Below are 25314 nucleotides of genomic sequence, written 5' to 3' on the forward strand. Positions count from 1 at the left end.
GTTTATATAAAGCTAGGGTCTCCACAAATATTGATAAATCAGAAGTTTATCTACATAGTAGAGCATCTATGGAAGACAGCTGGAACTGGCATAAAAGACTTTTCACCTCAATTTTAACAATATTAATGAACTTGTGAGGAAAGGTCTTGTAAGAGGATTTCCCAATGCAGTGTTTACTCCTGATGGCTTATGTGACTCATTCCAGAAAGCCAAGCAAAGGAAAACATCTTTCAAGAGTAAAACTGAATCCTCCATTCTTGAACCATATCATCTACTTCATATTGATCTCTTTGGTCCAGTAAATGTTATGTCAATTGCAAGAAGAGGTATGCATTAGTAATTGTTAATGAATATACAAGATACACATAGGTGTATTTTCTACACACCAAGGATGAGTCTCCATCCATTCTTCTTGATCATGTGAAGGAGCTGGAAAAAGGATCAACATACAAAGTGAAGATCATCAGAAGTGATAATGGAACTGAGTTCAAGAATAGCTATATGGAAGAGTTCTACAAACTCAAGGGGATAAAACAAGAGTTTTCTGCTCCTGGAAGTCCACATCAAAATGGGGTTGTTGAAAGGAAGAATAGAACTCTCATAGAAGCTGCAAGAACCATGGTGAAGGAAGCAAGATTGCCTACCTACTTCTGGGCAGAGGCTATGCAAACTGCTTGCTTCACATAAAATGCAACATTGATCAACAGGAATGGTAAAACACCATATGAAATGGTGAAGGGAAAGAAGCCAAATTTGAAATATTTTCACATATTTAGTTGCAAATATTTTGTTCTCAACACTCATTCGGAGCAGCTTATCAAATTTGATCTAAAAGCCGATGAAGGCATCTTTGTTGGATATCTAGTGTCCACAAAAGCCTTCAGAATCTACAACCTGAGAACAAGAACAGTCATGGAATCTATACATGTATCTTTTGATGACAAGAAGATAACAGGTTTAGAAGATGTAGATGACCATGACAAATTGAGATTTGAAAATAAAGTACCTTATGCTGAACTTTTAAATCCTGATCCTGATACAGTAAATCCTGATATCACTCAAAGCTCTGATGATCCATATGAAAGTGGAAATTCTTCTAACACTGAAGCATATGTTGAGGGGGCAACATGATTCAAATCCAGAGACTTCTACAAGTGATTCATCTCAAGAGACATCAATAGATAGATCATCAGGCTTAAATTCCTCAAACTCTGATGAGTCAAATGCTGATAACAATGGGAACACTGATTCAGGGGGAGCATCAGGACATGATAGAGGTACTAGTCAAAGAAATAATAGAGAGTTCATGGATCAAGGGGGAGGGTCTTCTTTAAGGAGTAAACTTCCATCTGCAAGAAAATGGTCTAAGTCACACACACCTAACTTAATTATTGGAAACCCTGACAGTGGTGTAAGAACTAGAAAAGCCACTCAAAATAAATGTATCTACCATTATTTTCTATCTCAAACTGAACTCAAGAAGGTGGAAGAAGCTCTTCAAGATACTGACTGGGTTACAGTAATGCAAGAGGAGCTTAATGAATTTGAAAGGAACAAAGTCTAGACTCTTGTGCCAAGACCAAAGAATAGATCTGTAGTTGGCATAAAGTGGGTGTTCAGAAACAAAATTGACAGTTAGGGCATTGTTACAAGAAATAAAGCAAGACTGGTTGTAAAAGGCTACTCACAATAAAAAGACATTGATTGTGATGAGACGTTTGCTCCAATTGCAAGGCTTGAGGCAATTAAAATCTTTCTAGCCTATGCTGCTCACAAGAAGTTTGACGTGTTCCAAATGGATGTAAAGAGTGCATTTCTAAGTGGAGAACTCAAAGAGGAAGTTTATATTAAACATCCTCCAGGTTTCATTGATCTAAAGTATCCAGATCATGTCTACTTACTAGATAAAGTACTCTATGGACTAAAGAAAGCTCCAAGGGGCTGGTTTGAAACACTTGCTCTAGTTCTGCTAGAGAGTGGTTTCACAAGAGGTACAACTAATAAAACTCTCTTTTATAAATACCATGCTAATGTAGTCCGGGTATCAAATGAGTATGATGGAAGAATTGAGTTACTTTCTAGGGTTACAAGTTAAACAGACTGATAAAGGGATCTTCATAAATCAATCCAAATACACCAGGAATTTGCTCAAAAGATTTGGAATGCAAGACCGCTCAACTGCATCAACTCCATGGCCACTGCAACCAAGTTAGATTTAAATACTGGTTCTTCAGTAGATATAACTAACTACAGAGGTATGATTGGCTCAATCCTATATTTAACTGCTAGTAGACCTAAAATCATGTTTGTTACCTGTTTATGTGCAAGGTTCCAAGCTGATCCAAGAGAACCTCATTTATTAGCTGTGAAAAGAATTTTTTAGTATCTCAAAGGCACCGTGGATCTAGGAGTATGGTATTCTATAGATTCATATTTTAAGCTAATTGGATATTGAGATGCTAATTTTGCAGGATGCAAAATAGACAGGAAAAGCACTTCTAGAAGCTTCCAATTTCTTGGTGGCATATTAGTTTCTTGGTATAGCAAGAAACAAAAGTCAATTTCCACATCAACTGCAGAAGCAGAATATATTGGTGCAGGAAGCTGTTGTACTCATATTCTATGGATGAAGAATCAGTTACTCGATTATGGGTTAGATTATTCTGCTATTCCTATATATTGACATAATCAAAGTGTTAGTGCAATGACAGGAAATCCACTGTAGCATTCAATGACTAAACACATCAGTATCATGTACCATTTCATAAGGAAACATGTGGAAGTAGGTATAGTGGAATTGGTCTTTATTCCAACAGGTCAGCAAGTAGCGGATATATTCACCAAACCTCTCTGTGAAGCTACTTTCACAAGATTGGTGAATGAATTGGGAATGATATCAGGACATTTCTCAAACTCTGATAATTAAGACATAATTGCTGATATTTGAAGCATGGTATCTTATGATGTGTCAGTACTTGTTAGATACTGATTATTTTGTTAAAATTTGATGCCATGATAAAATGCAATTAACATCTATGAATCCTAGTTGAAAGCTGCATGTTAGAACTACTGGTTATGCATATATGCTCTGTTATTAGTTAAACTTGCTTTGACTAATAGATCCTGACAGTACTTGTTAAATTCTTATATTGGTCAAATTAGAGTTGACTGATAAATCCTGATAGTCGTGATTAAATACTGATAATGGTCAAACTTTGATTGACTATTCTTTTCAAATATTGTTTTAGTCGGTATTGTAATTACGGGGTTAAAGTTAGCTGCAAATGGGTATTTTTCATGGTTACAGATGTTTACATGTTGACGTAAGGATATGAAACACGTTCGTTTAATGCACAACTTTATTCTCAGGAACTGCGCATGCAGTAACACATGTTTACATGATTACTTTTATAGTCAATCGTATATTACCACGTGTTTCATTAAACTGAATTGTGTCTAAATTAGCGGAGTGAAGGTGTTATATAAAATCAATTTTTGATTTCAGATAATACTTTACTTATCTTTATTATTTTCTCTCTGCTACTTTACCTTTCTCATGCCGTAAACTCTGTAACCCTAAATTCTTTTCATAAATCTTTCTTGAAAAATTATCAATGACTTCACCTGTTGCTTCTAAATCATTTGATTATGTTGGTGCAAAGTTTGTGACTAAAAACTATTCTGCTATCCTGAATAACAACAGTGTGAATGTTGATTGTCACATTTTTCAGGACTTTCTTTTATCCAGTGAGATTGGGTTTGCTCTCACGGCTCCACCCACAATCTCTGGTGACCAGGTGCTTTCTATCTGGAGGATTGGATTCTATGATGACGGAGGACCTAATGGATCTCCAAGCCTTGTATTTGAATTTGACAATAAGACAAGGATTGTGACTCCTGAAACTGTAAGGGATGCATTACAGTTTCCTACTCATACCTCCTATACTAGATTCATAGGGGATACTGAAATGAAGAGATTCTTCACTAAGATAGGCTATGACAAGGATTTGAAGAAATTCGTCAATTAAAAAGGAATGGGCTCAGAAAGGAATGATATTTCTTTTTCGATTGCATCACAAAGGCTTTTAACAAAAAATCTTGTAATTTTGATGCCTTGCCCATCATGACACAATATATAGGGTACTCTCTAATTCATGGTTCACATTATGATTATGGTAGATTAGTCTTGTCTTTTATTGGTGATAGGATAAATGCTGATAGGAATATAGTATATTATGCTAGATTCTTTCGGTTGATTTTCAATGTTTGTTTTCCCGATACCCCTATCCCCTCTAATCAAATTATGTCAGTGTTTAAATTGACAAAAGGGCTTTTTCTAACTTAACTTCACAAGATGAAAAGCGGTTGAATTTAGCTCCTTTGAGATTACCGTTGGTTGCTAGGAACTTGCTTTTAGCAAGGCTTCCTGAGACTTATGGTTTGCTTAACAGCCAAAGTGCTAAGCTACGGGAAATTACCATTAGAAACCCCCTTGTATCTCACCCCAGAACAACAACCCAAACACAAATCCAAACATAAACTCAACCACCACAACAATCTCAAGCAGAAGCTACCTCAGGTGTCTCCCAAAAGACACTTATTGTAAAAAGAAAGAAAGAATTGGCTAAGAGAGCTACAAATCCTATTGTAGCTAAGTCAAAACATAAAGCATCTCAAATTCCTCATTCTTCTAAACATTCATAAATTGTCAAAAGGAAACTTGTACTTGCTGTATTAGAATCAGATTCAGATGAGGACAATGCTACCTTATCTTCCAGATTTCCAAACATTTCATCTGATTCTTCTCCAAGACCAATTGTTCCACCAACTAAAAAGAGCACAGCTGCTGATGCTGGTACAAGCCCCAGGACAAAGAAAAGAAGACTGGTCAAAGCCTATTATAATCAGCACTTGCTCCAGATTAAACATGAAATTACTGAGGAGACACAGAGTGCATCAAATTCAAATTCTGAGTTCCAGACAACTACTGAGGCACCTGTAGAACTGTCTGATTCTCTAGTAAAGAAATATTACAAGAGAGCAATAGAAGTCCCTCATGAGAAAGTAGAAGCTAGTGTCAAGAGGCTGTAAGGAAAAGGTCTTTTCTCTGGATCAAGCACATAAGAACCTGTATCTCAAAGGGGTACATCAGCTACATCTCCTGATCCAGTCCCACAAGAACTTGCACCTCAAAGTTGTGTGTTGAGTGGCATTAATGACACTTTATAATGCTCTATTAAGCTTTGAATTGATGCGTTTTTACTTAAGTTGTTAAGTTTCTTAACGTGTTTTCTAGTGTTTTTGCATTTTAGGCATTATCTAGGTAATCAGGTGAATTAGCATTATTTTGGTGCTAATTTGGTTTCAAGGTGGTGTTGGAATAAAAGCTTGTGGAAAGCCAACTCGAAGCAGCAAAGAAAATCATAAATCTGAAGTTTTTTCCAGAGGTACGGCGCGCCCGCGCTGGTGAAGGGCGCGGCCACGCCAGGATATCAGAAAGGCAGTGCGTCCGCGCTGTGATAGCGCGCGGCCACGCCGGTGCGAATTCAAAGAATCCTGATTCTGTTATAATTAAAATTGGAGGACTTCTGGATTGCATGGGGCTGCTATATATATTCAAATAAAGGACGTTTTCAAGAGAGAGACGTACCAGAGCGCAAGGACAGCCGTAAGAAGACCATTTTAGCACGGATTCAATGAAGACGAAGAAGATCTTGTTTTTACTTCTGAATCTTTGTTCTAAGTTGTAACTTGGATGCTAGTTTTATTATTTCGTACTTGGTTTTGTTTATTCGTTATAAAGACTATGTTTGTTATACCATTCTTTCATCGAAACCCACGTTGATGATGAGTACGATTATGGGCTAATCGTTATCGTGGGGTTCTAACGGATTTATTTATGGATTTTTTTAGTTAATTTGTTTCGATGCCTTAGTGTGTGGTGATTTTATGATAACCTAGTATTGGTTGTGCGTATTCGTCTTATGAGCGTCGCGAACTTATAAGATAGCACGTGAATCTTTAATGAAGAGACAGTGAATTTAAGGAATTAAAACTTGCCATGCTAGCATAGGTTCATGTGTTATTGTTATACATGATTCGTAGGTAATTTTAACCATCTTACTTGCCCTATGTAATCAAGATAGAAAACTTGTGCTTAAACCTTTATATTGTCAAATTCTATAGACATATAGGGTCTCAATATAATTGGTGTTTATTCAGCTTCTATCTCTTTTGTGGATGTCTGATAGTATGTTATTCGTGCAACGAAAGTCGACATTTAGCAGTTCTGTGTCATTTGATTAGTGTCATCACCATTGCATGCTAAGGTTAAGAACAATAAGGCTATTGAATGAAGTATTTACTGAAGTTAGAATCCCATCTTTGTCTCATATAATATACAACCCTCTTTATTCTCTTAGTTATAATTGTTAGTTTAATTCTTAGTTATAAACAACCTCAATTTGTTATCATCTTAGCATTGAATTATAACCATTAATTATTGTTTAAGTGCATAAATTAATTAGTTAACCAAAGCTAGTCTCTGTGGGAACAAATCTGATTTATATCTTATACTACTTGTGAACTCGTATACTTGCGTATAATTTAGCGTATGTTTAACGACTAACAAGTTTATGGCACCGCTGCCGGGGACTGCAGTGTTAATTTTTAGTTTATGTATTTTCCATCAGTGGTTGTTAAAGTTCATTGACTCGGACATTGTTCCTTATCGGTGTCCTTGTCTTATTTTAGGTACTCCAGCGAGGGTGTATGCATACGCGTTCGTGTACTCGTAAGAGAACTCTGGATAAAGCCGGGGAAGAAGTTGTGGTGGTTCGAAAGGAAGTTTTCGAAGAAGAAAAGATGGTAGAAGAAGAAGAGAAAGTCAAAGAACCAGTTTTAGTAGTGATGGGAGATTAAGCAGAAAATCTAAGGAATTGATGGACTATTCTCAGCCTAAGATTGACATTCAGTCAAGCATCATCAGGCCAGCCATCAGGGCTAACACTTTTGAGATCAAGTCAAGCACGATTCAGATGATACAAAACTCAGTTCAGTTTGGGGGTTCTCCAACTGAAGACCCCAACATGCACATCAAGGATTTCATCGAGATCTGTGACACTTTCAAGTTCAATGATGTGACTGAAGATGCTATCAAATTGCGACTCTTCCCATTCTCTCTAAGGGACAAAGCTAACTGCTGGTTACATTCTCTACTAGCAGGGTCTATCACCACTTGGGAAGATCTTGCTCAGAAGTTTCTCACTATATTCTTCCCTATGACGAAGACTGCTGCAATCAGGAATGCTCTTACTCAGTTTGCTCAGCAAACTGGAGAATCTCTGTGTGAGGCTTGGGATCGATATAAGAAGATGCTAAGGAAGTGCCCACACCATGGCATGCCTGATTGGATGATTATTAATTATTTCTATAATGGATTGGGTGCTACTTCTAGACCCATGCTCGATGTAGTATCAGGAAAAGCCTTATGGGCTAAGAGCTACGATGAAGCTTATGAATTGATTGAAGTGATGGATGCTAATGAGTACCAGAATCCTTCCCAGAGACTGACTCGGAGAAAAATAGAAGGAATTCTAGAATTGGATGCAGCAACTGCTATAACTTCCCAACTTAAGGCTTTGACGATGAAGGTGGACACTCTGGATAATTATGGAGTTAATCAAATCGCTAGTGTATGTGAGCTTTGTGTTGGTGCCCATGAGACTGATCAGTGCGTAATTTCTAGTGAATCAGCTCAATTCATGAGCAACTTTCAGCGTTCACAGCAACCTGTGCCATTTACTTATCATCCCAACAATCGCAATCATCCTAATTTCAGTTGGAATAACGCTCAGAATGCGGTTCAACAGCCTTATCAGCAGTATCCAGCTAAGCAGTACAACCTCCCTGGTTTTCAGCAACCGTAATATTCACCTAGAAAGCTACTTCAGTGGCAACAAGCTAATGAAAAATCTGAATTAGAGGAGTTAAAGCTTATGTGCAAGAGTCAAGATGTTTCTATCAAGACCTTGGAAAATCAAATTGGGCAAATTGCCAATGCCTTGCTAAATCGTCAGCCTGGTACACTGCCTAGTGACACTGAAGTTCCAGGAAGGAAGGAAGCTAAGGAGCAGGTAAAGGCAATCACTTTGAGGTCTGGAAAGGTTGCGAATCCTGAACAAACTCAAGTGTTGACTGAAGAAGCTGGGGATGAGAAAGAAGTACAGCAGCAGGAAGTAGAAGTGGAACCAAGGAAGACTACTATTGAGCATACTCCTCATGAGGGTAATACAGGGGAGAAACAGATCTATCCTCCACCGCCTTTTCCTAAGCGGCTGGAGAAGAAAAAGCTAGACAAGCAATTTGAGAAGTTTCTGAAGGTATTCAAGAAACTTCATATCAACATACTTTTCGCTGAGGCTCTTGAGCAGATGTCTAGTTACGCAAAGTTTATGAAAGGTATTCTCTCTCGGAAAGTGAAACTAGAAGATTTAGAGATAGTCGCTCTCACGGAGGAATGTAGTGCTGTGCTGTAACAGAAGTTGCCTCCGAAGCTTAAAGATTTAGGAAGCTTCACTATTCCGTGTACTATTGGAAAAGTGTCTTTTGACATATGCTTATGTGACTTGGGAGCTAGCATCAATCTGATGCCTTTGTCAATCTTCAAGCAGTTGGACTTACCTGATCCAAAACCAACTTATATGACTTTGTAATTGGCCAACCGTTCTATTATATATCCGCGAAGTATTGTGGAGGATGTCTTGGTCAAGGTTGATAAACTCATCTTCCTTGCTGATTTCGTCATTCTTGATTTCGAGGAGGATAAGAAGATTCCCATAATCTTGGGAAGACCTTTCCTGGAAATCGGCCGAACCTTGATAGATGTGCAGAAGGGTGAGCTCACAATGTGAGTGCTGGATTAGGATGTAACTTTTAATTTGTTCATTAATATAAAATTTCCTATGAAAAATGAGGAGTGCTTAAAGGTGGAGTTGGTCGATTCTGTGGTTACTTCAGAACTTAATCAATTGCTAAGGTCCGATGTCTTAGAAAAAGCCTTATTGGGAAATTCAGATAGTGAATATGGCGAAGGTGAAGAACAATTACAATATTTGAATGCTTCTTCCTGGAAGAGGAAGATTGATATGACTTTTGAATCTCTTGGAATGGAGGAATTAAACGAAGCTCTTAAACGTCTCAAGCCATCTATTGAGAAAGCTTTCACTCTTGAGCTTAAGCCTTTACATAAGCATTTGAGGTATGCGTTTTTAGGTGATGCATCTACTTTGCCTTTTATTATTGCATCTGATCTTTCAGGTAGTGATGAGGAAAAGCTCCCGAGGCTTCTAAGAGAGTTCAAATCGTTAATTGGTTGGACTATAGCAGATATCAAGAGAATCAGCCCTTCTTATTGCATACATAAAATTCTGCTAGAGGAATGTAGCAAGCCTACGGTTGAGCAGCAAAGAAGACTTAATCTGATCATGAAGGAAGTAGTGAAGAAAGAAATTCTTAAGTGGCTAGATGCAGGGATCATCTATCATATTTCTGACAGTTCATGGGTAATCCCGGTTCAATGTGTGCCAAAGAAAGGTGGAATTATTGTGGTAGTAAATGAGAATAATGAGCTTATTCCTACAAGAACAGTCACGGGGTGGAGAGTTTGCATGGACTACAGGAAGATGAACAAGGCCACTAGGAAGGATCACTTCCCTTTGCCTTTCATTGACCAGATGCTTGATAGATTGGCTGGTCATGAGCACTACTATCTTCTTGATGGCTATTCGGGTTATAACACTACTAGAATTAGTGCCTATGACATCACCTCTTAGACATCGGTGAGAAATGTCACCGATGTTAAAAGCTTTTTTAACATCGGTTGCTTCAAAATCGATGTTAAAGGTGTTGTAAAACATGAATATCTTAACCAACCGATGTCTATAATCATTTTTAAAAAAAAATTAAAAAACGTCCACTTCTTTCTTTCCCCCGTTAATAGACCAAAAAAATTCCCCCTTAACCAAAAATTTTGTTTCCCCCTTCCTTAGGCAAACAAATTCCCCTTTTCCCGCTACCTTTTTCATCGACTACTCTCTCTCTCCCTCTACTCTCTCATTTTTCATTCTCTTCATCTCCATCACTCTCTCTCTCTCTTCTCATCTCTCACTTACCTCGCGCCTCTAAAACTATTACAAACCCTAATTTCTAGAACCCATCCCAAACTTTAATCCCTAATTTTTTAAATCGAGCTTGTAATTGTTCTAATTTTTTCTAAGCCCAGATCTTCTCAATAACTATGTATTAATATATGTGTGAAATAACTATAGCTCATTGTCCCATTTTCCCTAAAAATCAAAAACCCCCATCATCTCGTCGCGCTTTGAAATTTGTTAAGCTCAAGTAATGTTCTATTTTTCTTTGTTTGTTTCTTGTTAATTCTGTTACTTGCATTTATGTATATCATGTGTATGTATCTTCATTATTACACTCACTCGAATTTATGGGTCGATTGAGATTGAACTTTGCCTTGTGATTTATTTCGCTTGTTTGATGATGGTATTTTCAATCTTATTATACCATTTTTAACTTTTCATTATTTATTGGATTTTAGTTGGGCATTTGTTTAGTGACTGTTATGTGTTTGACAGAAGTCCCCTGATAAATGTTTCGTAAGTATGTCATGTACATTTAGGTATTTTTTTATAATTATACATAAATATAACGTGGAATGCAAAACTATTCACTTTTAGTTTATGTGTGTACTAATTTTCATTTGTTTCATCTTTGTTGACAGATCTTGAAATCCAATTTTTTCAATTATGTTTGATTCTGACTCTTCGATTTGTTGAACTTCGCTTCGTTCGTTTTATATTAATCCGGGTAAGTGAGCTTTTACCTTAAATTATATGTGTTTACAACTTATTTATATGTATTTATGTGATTGTTAATCCGATATGTTTATACAGCAACCAAGTCCAAGGATGTTAAGTCACCTATCCCTGTTTCTGCTACTTCTCAGAGGTTTTCTCTCTTCCATTACTACTTTTTTTTATTCTGTTTTTGTGTCTGGACTTAATTTAAAAAATGAAATAGTCAGAGCTTATGCTCAAGATCATTTCTTTGATGTAATCACCAACTCGGTGGGATTAGTGACTGCTGTTCTCGCCATCCAATTTCACTGGTGGATTGATCCCACTGGGGTTATAATTGTAAGTTGATAAGTTGGCCTAGTTACCATGACCATCACTTTAATTTACTGTTTAACGGTCTCCATTTAAGTGTAATAATGTGCATCTTATAATTAACTAATATTGATTACTAACTGAAGAATAATCATTTTTCTTATTGAATTTTATTGCAGATAGCATTATATACAATAAGTACGTGGGAAAAGACAGTAATAGAGAATGTATGGTCACAAATTATTCCCTCTAGTGCAACTGTATAATAATATATTTGAAAATGATTGTATATCTGGCACCAAGAAGATAGTTTACTTTTTTAATATTATTTTAAAATATATGCTTGTTTATGCAAATTGTCAAATAGTCATGTTTTTTTGTTAGTTGATTTAAATATATACCATATATATTTATAATTGAAAAGTACTGGTTAGTTTGAAAATCCAGTATACAATTTTATGTTGTATACTCCCAGGTTTTGCATTTAGTCCAATATATTTTTTGAATTTTGATTTGAGCCTGGTATTTTCTAGACATTAGTTTCTCAGGTAATTATCGCTGATATAGCTTCTTTTTCACTTATTATCAAAATAAAAGATGAATTGCAAGCTTACTCAGATTTGTCTCGACAATATATAGCTTGCTATGTCCAAAAAGATGACAATTCCCTTGTTTCGCTTAGTATCGTAGAGCCTCAAGTGAAAAGTTGCATAGAATTCTTGTCATAATACAAAAATTATTACAAGAGCACAACTATAATACTCACAAAAAGGACAGAACTGACACTATAACTGTGTTTTCACCTTATTTTACACTACCTCATCACATTTAAGAATTGGTTTCAGCACCAATGTCTTTAAGGTTCATTCCTGAATATTTTAATGATGAATATGAGAATTCATTCATTCACCTTGTCAAGAAATTTCTCATTGATGAAATGGGATCCTTCAGGTATGTATTCAATTTTCAACTTTGGAACATACAATTTAACCGCTCCGCTCCTTATGTAGTTCTCCATATTAGGAAATTTGAATACATACCCGGTTATAAATAAAATAGGGGCATTAAAAACTGGATCTGGTGCATTTATCTGCTCTGTGTTTTTAATAGACTTCCTGGACCTTTGTACAACTGCTCCTCAAAAGGTAATCACAGAATACATTAGCATGGATATTACATGATGTCTTAGAAGGAAAATAGTATATGCATATTATATAGAAATCTAACATAAATTCTCAAAAAAAAATCATTTGTTCTAATTCTATTTAGCTTCATCTGCAGACACATTCAAGTTAAAGGTGAAGCCAGGAAAAACATATCTCCTCCGATTTATCACTGTTGCACTCAATGATGAACTCTTTTTTGGCATCCCAAACCATAGTCTTACGGTAGTCGAAGCAGATGCGATTTCTGTGATTTTAGAATGAATTTTCGTATGTATGTAAATGCTTCTTTGTTAACAGTAATTATATTACTAGCATTATTAATGACAGTATCATTTTTTGATTATTTTTGTTTTAAATGTTTCTTTTATCTATGATTTATATCACTTTCCACTCATAAATCTATGGAATGAAAACAATGTCTAAAATATTAAAACACATCGACTTGTGCAAGTGAAATCGATGTCAAAAGTAAAAGTTTATATTAAAATAATTGAAATAAACCGATGTCTTTCACTATAATGCATAACGGTTCCATTGAAAAACGATGTTAAATAAGAACTTTGACATCGCTACATGAAGGAAAACTTATGTGATATATAACATATACCATCGTATCTTGGAAGAGAACTGATGTCTAAGGTCCTCTTTAACATCGCTTCCATGGACCAACCGATGTACTATAGAATTTAAGACATCATGTTTTTTAAGAATCTGATATCTATCAGTTAAAAGTTCTTCCCTGTTATGTATTTACAATGCTTTTTAACCTCCTAAATACCATTTTTCACAATCTAGTTTTAACATGTTATTAAAAAAGGGCTAATTATACATCAGTTTGCTTAGAAAACTGATGTCTATGTTAATCTTTGACATCGGCTAAAAACTGATGTTAAAGACCCCTATCTTTCTCTACACATGCGAAGACATCGGTTTGAAAAAAAAAGATATCGGTTTATAACCGATATCTAAGGGCATTTTTTTAGTAGTGTAATCGGATTTATTTCACTCCAGAAGATCAGAGAAGACAACCTTCACTTGTCCATTTAGTACTTTCACCTTCTGACGAGTTTCTTTTGGTCTGTGTGGTGCCCCAGCCACATTTCAGAGATGTATGATGGCCATTTTTTCTGATATGATTGGCCAGAATGTGGACGTGTTCATGGATGACTTCTCGATATTTGGCGATTCTTTTGATGAATGCTTACAAAATCTTGGACACGTTCTCAAGAGGTATATTGAGACCAATTTGGTTCTCAATTGGGAGAAATGTCACTTTATGGTATGATAGGGCATTATTCTTGGGCACAAGGTTTCTAGTAAGGGTCTTGAGGTGGACAAAGCCAAGGTGGGGGTCATTGAAAATCTTCCTCCTCCTATTTCTGTTAAGGGAATTCGCAGTTTTCTTGGTCATTCGGGTTTCTATAGGCGTTTCATCAAAGATTTCTCTAATATTTCAAAGCCATTGTGCAGTTTGCTAGAGAAAGACGTCCCTTTCAAGTTTGATGACGAGTGCCTTGCATCTTTTGAAACATTGAAGAAGAGTTTAATCACGGCACCTATCATAACTGCACCTGATTGGTCTGAACCTTTTGAGATGATGTGCAATGCAAGTGACTATGCAGTTGGAGCAGTTCTGGGGCAGAGGAAGAACAACATATTGCATGTGGTCTACTACGCTAGCAAGACCCTAAATGGTCTCAACTGAATTATACTACTGCGGAGAAAGAACTTTTGGCTATTGTCTATGGTTTTGAGAAATTTCGATCTAATCTACTTGGGACTAAGGTGACAGTTTTCACTGATCACGCTGCAATTCGTTATCTCGTCTCAAAGAAGGACTCGAAGCCTAGATTGATTAGATGGGTTCTTTTGCTTCAAGAATTTGAACTAGAGATCAAGGACAGAAAGGGGACTGAAAATCAAGTCGCTGATCATCTCTCACGTTTAGAGAACCCTAATGCTACTTCATTGGATAAGACATTGATAAATGAGTCTTTTCCTGACGAGCAGCTATTTGGAGTGCAAGAAGAAGAACCGTGGTTTGCAGACATTGTGAACTACCTTGTGAGTAATATCATGCCTCCTGACTTATCTTATGCTCAAAGGAAGAAGTTTCTACATGAAGTGAAGTGGTATATGTGGGATGAGGTGTTTATTTTTCGACAAGGAGCTGACCAAATCATCAGGAGATGTATTCCTTACATCGAAACGAGGGGGATCTTGCGAGATTGCCACTCAACGGCTTATGAAGGACATTATGGTGGAGAAAAGACAGCAGCTCGTAGTCTGCAAGCAGGTTTCTTTTGGCCAACCTTGTTTAAAGATGTTCACCAGTTCGTTTTGAAATGTAATTGATGTCAATGTGTGGGTAATATGTCTAAGTGGGATGAGATGCCTCTTAATGTGCTTCTCGAGGTTGAGGTCTTCGATGTTTGGGGAATTGACTTCATGGGGCCATTTATCTCATCCTGTAACAATCAGTATATCTTGTTGGCGGTTGATTATGTGTCGAAATGGGTTGAAGTTAAGGAGTTTCCAACGAACGATGCGAAAGTGGTGCTTAATTTTTTTCATAAGCAGATATTCACAAGATTTGGAACTCCAAGAGTCATAATCAGTGATGAGAGGTCGCATTTCTGTAACCGCAAGTTCACTACTATGATGCAAAGGTATAATGTGAATCATTGCATTGCTACGGCTTATCATCCTCAAACTAATGGTCAAGCCGAGGTATCTAACAGGGAGATCAAGCACATTTTAGAGAAAGTTATGTGTCCATCGAGGAAGGATTGGTCTTTGAAGCTTGAAGAAGCTGTTTGGGCGTATCGAACAACATACAAGACTCCTCTAGGGATGTCACCGTATCAGTTGGTTTATGGTAAGGGGTGTCAATTGTCAGTGGAGCTGGAGCATAAAGCGTATTGAGCTTTGAAGAAATTGAATCTTGACTAGGATGCATCTGGAAAGAAGAGGATGCTTCAACTGAATGAATTCGACGAGTTTCGACTTCAAGCTTATGAGAACAATAAAATGTAAGGAGAAAGTTAAGAGGTGGCATGATCGGGGTCTAGTGCTCAAATCATTTTTGCCAGGGAAACAAGTTCTTTTGTTCAACTCTCGTCTCCATTTTTTTCCTGGAAAATTGAAGTCAAGGTGGTCAGGACCCTTCATAATCAAAACTGTGTTTCCACATGGAGCGGTGGAAATTTTTTAGAATGCTCCGGGCCAAGCATTCAAGGTAAATGGTCAGAGGTTGAAGCATTATTATGGTGACACGGCAAACCGCGAGGTGGTTAATACCGTTTTATTGTCCATTTTAGCTCAAGGTTCTACGTCAAGCTAACCACGTAAAGCAAGCGCTTCTTGGGAGGCAACCCAAGTTTGTTGTACATTAGTAAGTAGAAGAAGTAAGAAGAAAAGAGAAAATCACAAAAAATCAAAAAAATGAAAAAATGAAAAAATTCAGGACGGACTATAGAAGCCTGGCGCGCCCGCGCTGACCTAGCACGCGGCCGCACTGAAAACACAGAAACACGGCATGCCCGGGCTGTTCCAGCGCATGGCCGCGTCGGTTTGGCAGAAGTAGCGCGCGCCCGTGCTATCTTAGCGCGCGGCCGCGCCGAGGTCCCGACTCAGAAAAAAATATAAGGCAGTTTTAAGGGGGGAAATCGGGATTTTTGCTACAAAATCAATTCCCAACCGAATTTTACTCCCCCACATCCCAAATTTCCCTCTCCAAATCAAACCCATTACTCCCATTATTCCCATAATCAAATCCCACTTCTATTACGGATTCGAACTTCTCCTAGAAAAGTTTCCAGTGTTTTCTTCATCCTCTCCATCGGCAACAACATCAGCAATAACGGGGTATATATAATTCTCTTTTCACCACCTACATATACATACACCTCATACACAAACTTCTTCACCACTTCACAAATTCTCAACATAAATTCTCTCTCAAACACAACTCTTATTCTCTCTACTCAATTCCAATGGCACCCAAGAGGCAAAGAACACAAGTAAGTAGCAGCACCACCGATTCTTCAAGTGTGGGTGGTGTAAGGCCGAGGTTCTCTACTCCCGAGGCTGAAGCAGAGTATACGAGGCTTCTCTCGAAGCCGATCATCAAGGAGCGAGGTTTTCTGCCATCAGGGAAGGATGGTAAGCTATTGGAGATAATTCAAGAGATGGGTTGGGTTTCTTTTTGTGAAGAGCCTGTTGTTGTACCCATGAGTGTTGTTCGGGAGTTCTATGTGAATGCAAAGATGGAGAAAAATGGTTTCATGGTGGTTAGGGGGATGAAGGTGGAGTATAGTGCAGGAGTGATAAGGAGGGTAATTAATCAACCCGCGAAAAATCTCGGTCAGGACATTTGGAATGATAAGACTCCGGAGGATTTTGACTTGGATAAGATTGTTGCTACTCCATGTGTACCTAAGACTCATTGGACATTCAAGAGGGGCACAATTGATTATGCCACATTCCCTGCTTCTTGTATGAACAAATTTGCCCGTGCTTGGAATGCCTTTATTTGTGCTAATATCATGCCATCGTCTCATATGCATGAGGATACTGTGGAACGAGCACGCTTATTGTGGGGTATTCTGAAGGGTGATTATGTGGACATTAGTAGGATTATTCACCATGGTATTTTGAGATTTTTGAGAGGGAGTACTATGGGTTCTATACCCTATGCGTCCATAGTTACGAGGTTGTGTACGGAAATTCATGTCCGTTGGGCCGCACATGAGCAGCTTCAGCTCCCTAGTTCTGCCATTGATAGTTCAATTATATTGCACATGGTGGAGTGGTATGGTGGTAAGCCCAATCCTAAGGGGCTTGGTTATTCATTTGATATGCTTCCGGGCAAGCGTCTAGCTGATCAGTAGTATGCTGGTGGTTCAAAGAAAGCCCGTGAAGTGGGTTGGAGAGCTCAGCTAGGAGATGAGGCAGGGCCATCACAGCAGGCACATGAGGAGGAGGAAGGAGTTGATATAGGAGTTGGTGTTAGGGCGAAAACACGCGCTAAAATACACGCAAGTATACGCGTTCGCAAGTAGTATAAGATATAAATCAGATTCATTCCCACAGAGACTGGTTTAGGTTAAGTTCAATTTATGCACCTATACAACAATGTATGGTTATCGCTCAATGCTAAGACAAATAACAAATTGGGTTTTTATTAAACTAAGAGATTATACTAAATAACATTAACCAAGAGAATTGAGGTTGAATTACTATATATGATAAACATGGGATTCTAACTTCATTAAATACTTCATTCAATAGCCTTATTGTTCTTAACCTTAGCATGTGATGGTGATAACACTAATCAGATAACACGAAACTGATAAACGCCAACTTTCGTTGCACGAGTACCATTCTACCAGACATCCACAAAAGAGATAGAAGATGAATAGGCACCAATTATATTGAGACCTTATATGTCTATAAAATTTGATAACATAACGGTTTAAGCATAAGTTATCCATAATGATTACATAGGGCAAGTAAAACGGTTAGAGTTACCTACTAATCATGCATACAATACATGAACCTATGCTAGCAAGGCAAGTTCTAAACCTCTATATTCACTGTCGCTTCAATAGAGATTAACACGCTATCTTATATGTTAGCTACGCACATAAGACGAATAAGCACAACCAATACTAGGATATCATACAATCACCACACACCAAGATATCGAAACAATTAATTATTGAAATCCATAAGTAAATCCGCTAAAATCCCATGACAACGATTAGCCCATAATTGAACTCATCGTCACCATGGGTTCCAATGAAAGCATGGTATAAAACAAGGTCTTAATAAATTGAATAATAATTAAAGTATAAATAAACGAGATATAAGTTCAACAAGAATGAAAACGAGCATCCAAAGTTACAACTAATTTAAAGAATCACAAGTTGAAAACAAGATATTCTTTTTCGGAGTTGTTTTGTGCTTCTAGGTCTTCTCCTTGGTATTCCAATCTTCACGGATGATGAAAACCTTTTTTTAAAGTATATATACGCCCCCAGTGGACCTGGACCCTTAAAATCGTCAAATTCCACTCAAAAAAGGCTTTTTCAGTGAAATCAGCGACCAGCCGCTCAGCTCTCCTGGGCGGGCGCTCAGCTCCTGTCTGGAAAAATTTCTGATGAATCTTGTTTTGGCCATAACTTAAGTTCTACTCGTCAGAATTAGGCGATTTAACTGCCCACGCGAAGCAATTGAGATTCTCTACAACTTGACAATGGCCTTGGATTCCAAATCTGATCATTTTTTTATCATATTTCCTTTAAAAGCTCTTTTCTTCATTTAACTGATACCTGAAATACAATAACATAAAAACACATCAAAATACCAATAACTTGAGTCCAAAACACCAATTTAAGCTTGTAATAAAGCATTCCAAGTGGATATAAATCCACTTATCACACCCCCAAACTTAAATCGATGCTTGTCTTCAAGCATAAACAGACTCAAAACTACAAAACAAACCTAATGCGTGAATGCAACTTCGTGAATGCAACTAAATGATAATACAATCGATCCCCTCAGAATAAACATAACCAAATGAATAAGCCAATGCCTCTAAGAATGCAATGACTTTAAACAAAGCTCGAATAAATCCCACAAACCAACTCACAAACCAGAAACGTGCGTGTGTGGAATACTTAACAGATATCTCTCGATACTAGATCAATAACCATAACTTATCTATCATCGAAACAATCAAAAGTTTATAAACAGAATAGACAATAAACGCATTATGACTTACAACACCTCATTTCTACTAGAGTTATACAAGGATTCACACTATTATTGAACATATAGCAAAGATGTTTGTTTGACCGTGTAATGAATGAGGTCCCAAAAGACTTATGCAATAATACCCATGTAGCGAGCGTTAGGTTAGCGGATCCCAGACTATAAAAGCCTTAGGTCACTAGGCACAAAGTCCCTTAGAAATTAATAACTCGAGTATTAAAAAGCTCACTCTTGATCAATTATGCATAAACACATACTTTTTTTTCTTTCTTTTTTTTTCTCTTTTCGTTCTTTTTTTTCTTTTTTTCAACAATATATGAATGAGTGTGTTTCGCTCCATCTCATTCAACCCTAGACTACTCATAAAAATATGAGCCGGCTACTAGCCATTTGACGCCTAGCCTTACAATAACTAGCAATGAAATCCAAGTTTTTCTCCAGATAAAATAAATCAGTGTTTTTACGTCATTACGAGAATATCAAAAATTCTAAATATAACCAAGTGATTAAATCTCAACAACAAGTATGATCATGATCTAGATCAAAAGCAACCCTATAAGACTTTATGAAAGTATTTATTTCTGACATGCAAATCAATTCATTAGGACTTAAACATCCCTCTATTCTTCATCACCACACTGAAATCAACATCAACTTATCAAATATCATAGTTCATCTTAAGGGATCATGCTACATATGCATGCAAATGCAACTATATGAAATCACATAAAAACAAACAAATATGTCCTAAATGAATAATCATGCAAAAATATGAATGAACTAAAACTAAACATGCAATATGAATCTATATGAATCTATATGGACACACACAATACTAATCCTTACATTATCACCCCCAAACTTAAAATTTTCAATGTCCTCATTGAAGGTAATAATAAGGATTTTAGGCATACCTAGTTAGCGGAAGAGTCACCCTCATCGGGTGGAGGATCAGGTGGCCAATCAACCTCGCCACCAGTGGCTCGCACAAGAGTACCGAAAGTGTGTGTCAAATCTTCAGCAAAATATCGGGGGATGACATGCATGGCCTCCATACACCTAGTTACTCTCCTGTACTGCTCATCACCAACACCAATCCTATCAACTACCTGTGGCGCATGAGAAGAACCCTCTATAGGCACTAGAAGATCCGTTCGGCTTCCCTCTACATCATTAAAGATATATCCCAAGCCCTTATCATGTGGTACACATAAGAATGCATAACTCAAGTGATCTGGTAGTGGGTTGAGCTCAAGTGTGGGAGCATCTTCAATAGACGGCTCTAGACGCTCCTGAGAAATTTTCAGCTCTGCTAACCCAAGAGAATCGAATGGCAAATCCAACTTCCTCTTCCACGGAGGTGCATTCAAAACCTGAATTTGCTCTATTTTAAAGCACTCCTCTTTAGATGTGGGTAACTTTATTTCCTTGAACAATTTAAAAGTGACCTTTTGATCGTAAACCTTCATCGAAAGCTCTCATTTTGGCACATCGATCATAGTTCGGCCTTTAGCCAAGAATGGTCTTCCCAAGATGATGGGAATCTTCTTATCTTCCTCGAAATCAAGAATTACAAAGTCAGCAGGGAAGAAGAGTTTATCCACCTTGACCAAGACATCCTCCACTATACCTCGTGGATAAGTGATGGAACGGTCAGCTAGTTGCAATAACATGTATATTGTTTTCAGATCAGGCAGACCAAGCTTCTTGAAGATAGATAAGGGCATCAGATTGATGCAAGATCCTAAATCACATAAACACTTGTCGAACGATAAGTTTCCGATGGTGCAAGGAATAGTGAAGCTTCCAGGATCTTTAAGCTTCGGAGGCAACTTCTGTTGCAGCACCGCACTGCATTCCTCCGTTAGAGTAACGGTCTCTAAGTCATCGAGCTTCACTTTCCGAGAGAGAATACCTTTCATAAAACTCGCATAGCTAGGCATCTGTGCAAGAGCTTCAGCGAAAGGTATGTTGATATGAAGTTTCTTGAACACCTCCAAAAACTTTTCAAACTGCTTATCCGGATTTTTCTTCTACAGCCTCTTAGGAAAAGGAGGTGGAGGATAGATCTGTTTCTCCCCTGTATTACCCTCAGGAGGAGAGTGTTCCACAGTAGTCTTCTTTGGTTCCACCTCTACTTCCTTCTACAAATCTTCTTCAGCCATAACTTCAGATTCTGGAACTTGAGACTTTTCAGGCTCTTCGTCTTGCTGAATTTGGGGGCTTGCAACCTTTCGAGACCTTAAGGCGATGGCGTTCACCTGTTCATCAACTTCCCTCTTGCCTGGATTTGTTTCTGTATCACTAGGAAGCGTTCCTGGTGGTCAATTCAATAAGGCATTAGCAATTTGCTCTATTTGGTTCTCCAGATTCTGGATAGAAACAGCATGGCTTTGGCATATAAGAGCCTGGTTTTTGCACATAAGCCGCAACTCCTCCAATTCAGATTTTTCATTCGAAGATAGATATGCACCATGAGTTTGTTGTTTTGGTGTAATTTGTTGCTAAAAACCAGGAGGGTTGAATAGCTTATTTCCAAACTGCTAGAATGGCTGTTGCATCGCATTCTGATTGTTGCTCATGCTGAAGTTAGGATGATTCCAGTTGTTAGGATGATAACTGTCTAGAACCGGTTGTTGCGATCTCTAAAAGTTGCTCACAAACTGAGCTGATTCACTAGATATAGCGCATTGCTCTATCACATGTGAACCTGCACATAGCTCATAAATAATGGTTATCTGATTAACGCCCAAGTTAGCCAGAGAATCGATCTTCATAGACAACTCCTTTAGTTGAGCAGTGATAGCCATAGTTGTATCCACCTCAAGAACTCCTTCTACCTTGCTCTGTGGCAATCTCTGGGCTGGATACTGATATTCATTAGCAGCCATCAGTTCAATTAGATCATAAGCTTCCTCATAGCTCTTCGCCCATAATGCTCCGCCTGCTGCTGCATCGAGCATAGGTCTGGACTGTGCTCCCAATCCATTGTAAAAATAAGTGATGATTATCCAATCAGGCATTCCATGATGAGGACACTTCCTAAGCATCTCCTTGTAGCGCTCCCAAGCTTCATATAAAGATTCTCCTGATTGCTGCACAAATTGAGTAATAGCGTTTCTGAATGCAGCTATCTTCGCCATAGGGAAGAATTTAATGAGAAACTTTTGATCAAGATCTTCCCAAGTAGCAATCGAACCAGCTGGTAGAGAGTGTAACCAGCTCTTAGCCTTGTCCCTCAGAGAGAATGGGAACAGTCTCAGCTTCACAACATCTTCAGAAACACCGTTGAACTTGAAGGTGTCGCAGATCTCAATAAAGTCCCTAATGTGCATATTGGGATCTTCAGTTGGAGAACCCCCAAACTGGATTGAATTTTGCACCCATTGAATTATGCCAGGCTTGATCTCAAAGGTATTAGCTGTGATAGCTGGCCGGACAATGCTAAATTGAATGTCATTGATCTTGGGTTGAGAAAAATCCATCAAGGCTTTCGTTCGTGCTGCTGGATCTCCCATTGTATTGATTACCGGAAACACAAAAAAATAAACCGTGAGAGTAAAAGAGTATGAGTCAGTGAACTATAACGACCATTGATGACAAGCACATAAACTAAAAATTAACACCGAGTCCCCGGAAGCGGCGCCAAAAACTTGTTAGGGCGAAAACACGCGCTAAAATACACGCAAGTATACGCGTTCGCAAGTAGTATAAGATATAAATCAAATTCGTTCCCACAGAGACTGGTTTAGTTTAAGTTTAATTTATGCACCTATGCAACAATGTATGGTTATCGCTCAATGCTAAGATAAATAACAACTTGGGTTTTATAAAACTAAGAGATTATACTAAATAACAATAACTAAGAGAATTAAGGTTGAATTACTATATATGACAAACATGAGATTCTACCTTCATTAAATACTTCATTCAATAGCCTTATTATTCTTAACCTTAGCATGTGATGGTAATGATACTAATCAGATAACACGAAACTGATAAACGCCAACTTTCGTTGCACGAGTACCATTCAACCAGACATCCACAAAAGAGATAGAAGCTGAATAGGCACCAATTATATTGAGACCCTATATGTCTATAGAATTTGACAACATAACAGTTTAAGCATAAGTTATCCATAATGATTACATAGGGCAAGTAAAACGGTTAGAGTTACCTACTAATCATGCATACAATACATGAACCTATGCTAGCATGGCAAGTTCTAAACTTCTATATTCACTGTCACTTTAATAGAGATTAACACGTTATCTTATATGTTAGCTACGCACATAAGACGAATAAGCACAACCAATACTAGGAAATCATACAATCACCACACACCAAGATATCGAAACAATTAATTATTGAAATCCGTAAGTAAATCCGCTAGAATCCCATGACAACGATTAGCCCATAATTGAAACTCATCGTCACCATGGGTTCCAATGAAAGCATGGTATAAAAAAAGGTCTTAATAAACTGAATAATAATTAAAGTACGAATAAACGAGATCTATGTTAAACAAGAACGAAAACGAGCATCCAAAGTTACAACTAATTCAAAGAATCACAAGTTGAAAACAAGATCTTCTTTTTCAGAGTTGTTATGTGCTTCTAGGTCTTCTCCTTGGTATCCCAATCTTCTCGGATGATAAAAACCCTTTTTTTAAGTATATATACGCCCCTGGTGGACCTGGACCCTTAAAATCGTCAAATTCCACTCAAAAAAGGCTTTTTCAGCGAAATCAGCGACCAGCCGCGCCTTGGGCGGCCGCTCAGCTCTCCTATGTGGGTGCTCAGCTCCTGTCTGGAAAAATTTCTGATGAATCTTGTTTTGGCCATAACTTGAGTTCTACTCGTCAGAATTAGGCGATTCAACTGCCCACGCGAAGCTATTGAGATTTTCTACAACTAAACAATGGCCTTGGCTTCCAAATCTGATCACTTTTTATCATATTTCCTTTAAAAGCTCTTTTCTTCATTTAACTGATACCTGAAATTCAATAACATAAAAACACATCAAAATATCGACAACTTGAGTCCAAAATACCAATTTAAGCTTGTAATAAAGCGTTCCAAGTGGATATAAATCCACTTATCAGCTGGCATGAGCATGACACAGTATAGGCGTTTGGCTTGGAGGATGGATGCGATGCAAGACATCCACAGCAGGTTTGCACGTGATCTCACCCAGGCATTGGGGACAGATTTTCGAGCCACCGGTGTTGACATCCAGTTGCCAGTTTTTGGTGAGGATTCCGTGTATCCACCTCCGGACACACCTGACACTCCACCCGTTGAGGGTGAGGAGCCTGATTCTGATTAGATATGCATGAATTCCTTACTATTACCTTCACTGAGAACAGTGAATATTTTAAGTTTGGGGGTAGTAGTTGAAGGCATATATTTTGTGTGAGTCATATATAGTTTGCATATTCATGATAATTTAGTTCATATAGTGCATATTTTGCCATGTAGTTTTTTTTATTATTTTTTTGGTAGTTTTTATGTTAGTTTGTTCATATAGTTCATGCATTTGCATTATAATATGATCCCTTAGATGATTTTTCTGATTAATTTGTGATATTGATGCAAGTGTAGTGATGTCGTATTTAGTGATGTTAAGTCTTATCGGATTAATTTGCATGCTAGAGACACTTGTATTTCACTAAGTCTTATAGGTTGCTTAAGTGCTAGATCATGATCATTGTTATTTATTTGTCGAGGTTTAATCCCTTGTTTATATTTAAAATTAAGATATTTTCTTAATAATAAAATAACATGGATTTTTAGAAATTAGAAAAAAATTGGATTTCATTGTTAGTTGTTGTGGCTAGGTGTCAAATGGCTAGTAGCCGGCTCATATTTATATGAGTAGTCTAGGGTTGAATGAGATGGAGCGAAACGCACTCATTCAGAAAAAAAAAGAAAAAAAAAGAAAAAAAAAATAAGTGTTATGTATAAATGATCACGAGTGAGCTCTTTAGTACTCGAGTTATTAAGTTCTTAGGGGACTTTGTGCCTAGTGACCTAAGGCTTTTATAGTCTGGGATCCGCTAACCTAACGCTCGCTACATGGGTACTATTGTTCTTTTGTGGACCTCACTCATTGCACGATCAAATAAATATATGTGTTTGTTTTATTTGAATAAAAGCATGAATCCATATAAAACTCCAATATAAGAA

At 37.6% G+C, this 25314-nt stretch overlaps 2 non-coding genes across 2 annotated transcripts; one reads left to right on the forward strand and one right to left on the reverse strand.

Moving 5' to 3' along the window:
- Positions 1–7295: 7295 nt before the first annotated feature.
- Positions 7296–7402, reverse strand: LOC141722956 (small nucleolar RNA R71). Its single transcript, XR_012575954.1, has one exon. It is a non-coding gene; the product is annotated as a small nucleolar RNA R71 (small nucleolar RNA).
- A 14745-nt stretch (positions 7403–22147) lies between these two features.
- Positions 22148–22254, forward strand: LOC141722000 (small nucleolar RNA R71). Its single transcript, XR_012575038.1, has one exon. It is a non-coding gene; the product is annotated as a small nucleolar RNA R71 (small nucleolar RNA).
- The last annotated feature ends 3060 nt before the right edge of the window (positions 22255–25314 follow it).

This window comes from Apium graveolens, chromosome 4, assembly GCF_009905375.1.
Source record: "Apium graveolens cultivar Ventura chromosome 4, ASM990537v1, whole genome shotgun sequence".
NCBI lineage: Eukaryota > Viridiplantae > Streptophyta > Magnoliopsida > Apiales > Apiaceae > Apium > Apium graveolens.